The following is a 7,158-nucleotide window of genomic DNA, read 5'->3' as shown; positions in this document are numbered from 1 at the left end:
GTGTGCATGAGTGGCCAGAGAAAGTTTAGATAATAAAAGAGGAGTGTTACTGTACAAAGTTGGTGAGTCTGATTTTTTCAGATAAATTAAAGGATAACATTTTCCTTTATGCATTGAGAAAATTGTACATACTTCTTAAGCAAAATAAGTAATTCAAAATCCCATTCAATTATTAAAGTAGAGAATTAACAAAGACAAAAGCACTTGATTGAAATGTTTTAGAAATAGATACAAAGACACAAATAGATATGAAGTGTACTTTCTACAATCACACCTGTTCTTTCCTGTTGCTTTGTTCGGTTTTTGCAAAGTGAACTGTGCATGAAAACTACAAATAATGCATCACAAGTTGTGTAAAGAGGTCAGGTACAAGAGGATGAGGATGGATGGAGGAAAAGTAGAGTTTCCCCTGCATCCTCAAGACACAGTTTAAGTAAAAAATAAGGCTACAAATCTTCAGCCAAGCACACAACTACAGGTGGAGATATAAATGTGACAAGGAATCACTATAACATCACTGTATTTGTCATAATAATCACTTACTGTTTCATTTTATGCTTTTCTACATCCATTCCACCTGCCTACACCATCTCTTGAGCCTCAACAAGGCAGTGAGAAAGAAAAAGAGAATAAAGACAGAAAGAAATCAAATAGGAGGAAAGGCTGTATTTTCATGCTGAGAGTGTAAACAAACATTTGTACTGATTCCAATACACAGATGGGGATTTTACTGACATATTAGCATCACTAAAAACCATATATATCCATTCTTTAACTACGTTTTTACATGATCTGTAATTTCCCAGTAACACATGATATCGCCGTGTAATTCCATTACACATTGCTACTCCACCTCCTGAATGAATGTGCCGTAAGCACTGCTTGTTGGCAGACATTGTAATTTCATTAAAGCCACCTATTATTTGATTACAAAACCAACTTTTCCAACCAAGATAGATATTTTGTGTTGTAATGGCGTTTAGAAAATGTTATAATTTTTCAAAAATCTCCTCTGTTTTGTTTTCCTCCATTGCCTTTCCATGTAATGCTCTGTTGTTAGGTAGAAACAGAAATGAGTTGTAGGCTCTGTAGTTGGTACTATCTAAAGTTATATGAAGAACATGCTACTAACATCTCTCTTCTGTTAGCTGAAATATAGAAGTGAAATAGATACAGGTAAATCAAACATATTACGCATACATTAAGACCCATTTAATTTCTTAAATTTAAGATGTGGTATTTGGTATAAAATGCCACTTCAGCTACAACTAGAAGTACATTGTAAAACAGTTCTTATTTTCCTCTTCTCATTCACTGTATAAACACAATGATGTGTTATAATTTGAAATAATTTTGTATGAAATTGACTCTCTGCCTTCTTCTGCATTCTCACATTTAATACTATGGCAACACCACTTTGCTTACTTTGCAAATGAGGGAATTAACACCTCCAGGTTCTGTATTTGTTTTACCGATTGACTAATGTGATCAAATCTAACAGCGAATCTCTGTGGAGTTGTATCATTCCAGTGAAACTGATTTGGTCACATCTGGAAAGGCTTCATGGGAAGATTCTAGTTTCACAGACTGTGTTTTGTGTGTTCGTGTGTGTGTGTCTTTAGGTGGCTGTCATGTGGGAATCCACTCAGTATTCTCCACAGGGTGTTGTTTTCTTTGGGTTTCAAAAAACAAGCTCCCAGGTAATGACTTCAGTGTGTTGGTGTGTTTTTATTTCATTTGTGTAATGCCAAATCTACCTTCAGTCAGTACAGACATAAAAGGTGGAACTGATGTCTTCCATTAATGCACTGTAGCATCCAGTAAACACAGCAGTGTTTTTCGATAGATGGCGGCACGTCTGTGAAGCTGGTGTACGTGTGTGTGTGTTTGTGCTTGTTTGGGCACATGTGCGTGCATGCATGCCACCCTGCACTCCTCTCATCTGGTCAGGCCCTCTAGCTGGTAATCTGAGCATAGAGATTAGAAAGAAAAACAGCAGAGAAGAATGTCTTTGGTTGAGCCAGTGAGGAATTTACAATGGCCTTCAGGCTGCTTTGACCTCTCCCTCCCTTTCTCTCTCTCTCTCACACACACACACACGGCTAAAGGAAAATTCATTAGTTTATAACCCAGGTCTTATTTCATAGTTCTGGCCATCATTTTTTATCAGTTATGATAACATTTTACTCACCAACTTCAGTTAAGATCTGAGGATGCAGTGACATCACCAGAAAGGAGTCCAACAGGCTGAGCAGCACAGTCAGTCATGTGATCACACAGGTTATAAACAAACCCTCAGTTAAGACATATTGTCTCATTTTTTGGAGCTAAATCAAAAGTGGCACACCTGCCATGTTGTAATTTTCATGTTAGAGTTCTTTACATATTAAAACTGTATAAACTCCTTCTCTGTGGTGGAACTTTCAAATTATTAGATGGCTGATGAGTCTTATTATAACATTAAAGGGAAGGGAATTTTACAACATGTCATTTTCATATGAATTTAGATTTAGATACATTATGAAATATTTAAAAAAGAAACAACATGATCTGATATATACATTTATAGTGATAAGTATTATCATTCCTTGTATTGCCCATTTATGTTTTTCAGTCTTCATTAACATTGTACAACAATCAGGCATCACAGCTGGAACAAAGGAAGAGGAGTTACATATCTTAATGAATTCTAAAATAGATACAATAAATACATTAAAAACACTACATAAACATCATTAAGCTTATATGATTAAATAAGATAAGAATAATAAATAATGTGTAAATAAGTCAATTAAACTAAAGTTCAAGCACAAGTTCCATGCCTTGTCAGACACTCTTGACCTCTTAACAACTTAGATAAACAAGACAGATAATTCAAACCAAAAAGTTCTGAGATTTGTTGATTTTGAACACTGACTGTAGAATGTCTCTAACAATATTATCCAGTTAATTCAATTTATTTTCAGGTGGCAGTGAAACTATCATGAAGTAAATTCTTTAGTCTATACAGCAATAAACATGCCAATCCCAAGATGTATTTTGTTTAGCACTGGTCTACAGGACTGATGTGCTTGCATCCTCCACATCTTAGCAGTGAAATTGGTGAATACAATCCACATTCTTTTCCATAAAAGTTATGAAATCTTCAGAAATAATAAAAGTAAACTTGGTGTTGTTGGACATAGAGAGAAGATATGTTTTGATACCTCCCCATCTGTCCCACAGGGATGTACTGATCTGATGAGGCTCTCCAACAGCTTGCAGCGATGTCACCATGTGGACAGAGATGACACCATGTTGTAGGACAGACAGGGAGTTTGAGGCAGGAAGCTTCAATGGAGTTCTAGTTTCAGGGGGACAGCTGTGTGGATACTCAAGACAAACTGGCTACCAGACCACCTGATCCGATCTCCCTTGCTCCGTCACAGCCCAGCAACCTGCCTTCCTCCCAGACAAACCTTAGCCAGTGTGTGTTTGTGTGTGTGTGTGTGTGTGTGTGTGTGTGTGTGTGTGTGTGTGTGTGTGTGTGTGTGTGTGTGTGTGTGTGTGTGTGTGTGACAGAGAGAGAGGAGGGGTATACAGGTCCTTGCACAGACGAAAGGGACAGGTGTTAGGGACAGGAGGTGCCGTGTGGCCCGGGGGTGTGGTCAGGTGGTGACACACCTGTCCCTACTTGCACAAGAGGGTCTAGTTACACGCACACAAGCATGCACATCAGCCCAACCATGTGTTCTGACATGCAACATTAAACCAACTCGCCTCTCATGCAATGTGAATCTGCTCACCATGACAAACCAAGGCCGATTCTTGTTATGCCAAAGACAACATGGCAAGCACAACTCTGTAGCACAGTAATGTGATCGTTATGTGAGAGGTGAGGGGGCACATGGATTGAGCAGCAGAGCCTCTATGTGGAGATCTTGTTACCATGAAAAAGTGTGTGTGACAGAAAGTGTCTCTGGATGTGATTAATTATTGTTTCCATGCACGGTGGCTTAAGTGTCTCCATGATCTCCGTGGATCATGTGGTTTGTTGTTCTGCTTAAAAAGGGAAAAAATAGTTCAACAGCAAGTCAACTGATTAAGTTAGAAAGGATCTAATAAGACTACAAAGGACACAGCTGCATTTGTGTAAATGTCTTTTTTTCCCCTTTAAAGTCCCCCTCTACTCAAAAAAGTGTTTATCTTCTCGTTCCTACTGTTGGATGTTTGAGCTTCACTGTGCAGAATGATGTATGTGCAGAGTTTGACACTAGAAGGACGTTTTCACATTCATCTGCTGAAAGTGGAAAGTTTCCCTGTGCTCATTGAAAATCAGATTTTTAAGGGGCGGGGCCTACGAGCAGGATTTGTGACATCAAGTAGTTTGGAAGTCAATCCAGTATACAACTTATACAAATGTGATGTAGAAACCAGTGCACATAGGCTGAGAAAGGAGAAGACATCTTGTGTCCAGCGGGAAACTAAAAACATTAACACAATTAGCATATTCTGGAATTTTTTATGAGGTTATTTGTGGAAGAAAATCACACATTGTTGTTCCAAGCAGACTATTGCATATATGTCTTAACACATATCTAGAGGGGATCTTTAAGGTAACTGACAGCTCCATTAATACTCTCTGGAGATTCAGTCTTTTAAGGTTATTCTAAATTCAAATGTCTGATTTCTAAGATATAGAGTACAATACAACTTGATGTCCCTCTGTGCTCCCCTTTTAAGTGTGTAAGTGGACACCAGTGTGTGTGGCACATGCAGTGCTTCTATAAAACCTTGGAGATGGGGGAGATAGGCGTCTGGCCCTGGGGTTTGGATTTCAGGCAGGTGCATTCGCCTGCCCTGTGGCTCCTCGAGGGACAGGATAGGACGGGACAAGGCAGGAGGAGGAGGAGAGGGTAGGCAATCTGTGCAGTCACACATACACAAACTCTAGATCCCCAACTCAAAGACTGATCTCCACCCATCTTGGCCCCTCTACACAACACCCTCCCTACCATATCCTTCACTGACAGGAATGCGTCGGGACAATAGAACTGTCCTGGTCCTTCGGCTGGCGCCCCCCTGGGCCCACACAGGCCCTGACAGGAGGACAAAAGTGCACCTTGCACCTCTCAGCACCGCCAGAAGCACCCTGGGGCCAAATACCTGAATACCTGTGGTAAATAAGAAGGAGAGAGGGAGCAAAAGAATGAGACAACATGAGGCTATAGACAGAGAAGAGAGGGATGAATGAAAGAAAAAGAAGAAAAATAGCCAGCACAGGCGATTTTCTGCTCTCAGCTGCCAAGCGTAACACAGACTCATCCAGAGGTCCAAGCAAAACACAACAGCAGTCTTCCTATTTTGATACCCTCTCCCCTCTTATTATTATAATTCACCATGTCACTCATTCTTTCACATCTATTCTGACACCTGCTTTCTTAGCACCATCCCCCAGTATGTACTCCATGTATCCTAGCCTCTGTCAGTACTCTCTTACTCTCTCATGTCATGACTTGCTGGCCACTGCCTAGCTTACTCTGTGTGTGGTTTGTGCACACTGTGCCCAGACACTCATTTTCTTGCACCACATTTAAGCCTGATTGGCTCGCAGCTGAAATACATCACAGTAGGTGCCACTGACATTTCTGTGTTACAACTGAATGTGCAGGAGATCTCAGCGATTCCCTAATAGCCAACAGCTTTCAGTAAATCAAAGGCCAATGGGTTTTCCTCCTTGTATTTCACTGACTCGTCCTCCCCTCGCTGGGTGAATGTGTGCTAATCGGTGAAATGAAGTGTGTTAATCCACGGTCACATTACCACTGATGCAACCACGATCACTTTTCTCCGCGCAACAAATGGGGGCCTAGGGAGACTGTGAGGTCATGCTACTGGAACAAGTGCCCTGGAAACTTTTAATGAAACTTTACTTCATCGGTGCTTATATTATTGAGTAGAGAGCAATAATGGAAAGCACTGGATGTCAGGGAAACTATCTTTATGCTTAATGTAATTGATGTACACTGTGCTGAATATTTTTACTTTAGAAGCTGAATGCTGTTTAGCTTTAACATCCTACTACTGAAACAACATGTGAAACACCCAACAGCTAGGAACTTTAGCTGCTATGTTCCTTGTGTTAAAATATTGATAAAAGAACAACTTCATGGAGTATAAACCAGTCCTCTAGGATACCACCTCGGAGTAAACCATGCTGTCTCCCTTTTCATTTGCGTTACATAACATTAATCAGATAAAGTGTAATTGTACCAGATGGCAGGAGCCTGAAAGATCAGAGATTTGTGATATTCAAGCCTGAGGTCACTGCGATGAGCACCTATATTTGTCAACCTTGTGTATGGTTAGGTGTGGTTGTAAAATAAGTATTTAGATATTTTTAATTCAGTAGAAGTAGTATTATACTACAGTGTAAAAATACTGCATTCAAACTTTATGAGACAGTTTTTCATATGTCAAATATTCATCTTTAGAGTAGATAAAAGTACAATAAAAGTACTGTATTTTATTTAAAATGTAGTGGAGTAGAAGTATAAAGTAGAGTTACATGTTACATTGAACTGAAGTAGAATCCAAGTATCTTAAAACTGAACTACAGTACTCATATAGTATCATTTAGTTTAATATATATTATTATGTGTTAAACCAATTCATTTCCAGAAACAACAAATGTCAACACTTATTGCCCAGATCCACTTTGTTTGAAACAATCCAAGGTCTGAGTCTGATTCCAATCAAGTTGCAGTAGAGAACCATACCCATACCCCCCAAAACATTTTTTAATTTTCCTTCTTGTTAAAATGACATTTCATTTGGTGAAGAGGGCATTATGACTTGTTTAGGACTCAAATTTAGGAATTTAGTGTCTGTCTTGACTCAGGACTTGAGTGCAGACACTTAGACTTGAGACTTACTGATGTCTTGCAAAACAATGACTTGGTCCTACCTCAGCCTGTGTATTAATTCTTCAGAAGACTCTTAGGTTAGGTTAGGGTTACTATATCTTGAATAGATATTAGTTTTCATAAATCCTCAGCAAATTTGGTTTATGGGAATATTGGATTTGCTGTTGCATCAGTTTAAATACCTTAATTTTGGGGGGTATTTAATTAAATGGATAAGCTGAAAGTAGACCCATCTTCTTATCTACTCTATAAA

The sequence above is a fragment of the Dicentrarchus labrax genome, unplaced genomic scaffold, assembly GCF_905237075.1.
Source record: "Dicentrarchus labrax unplaced genomic scaffold, dlabrax2021, whole genome shotgun sequence".
In the NCBI taxonomy this organism is placed as follows: Eukaryota; Metazoa; Chordata; class Actinopteri; family Moronidae; genus Dicentrarchus; species Dicentrarchus labrax.
Note: the sequence above shows the minus strand (reverse complement) of the source record.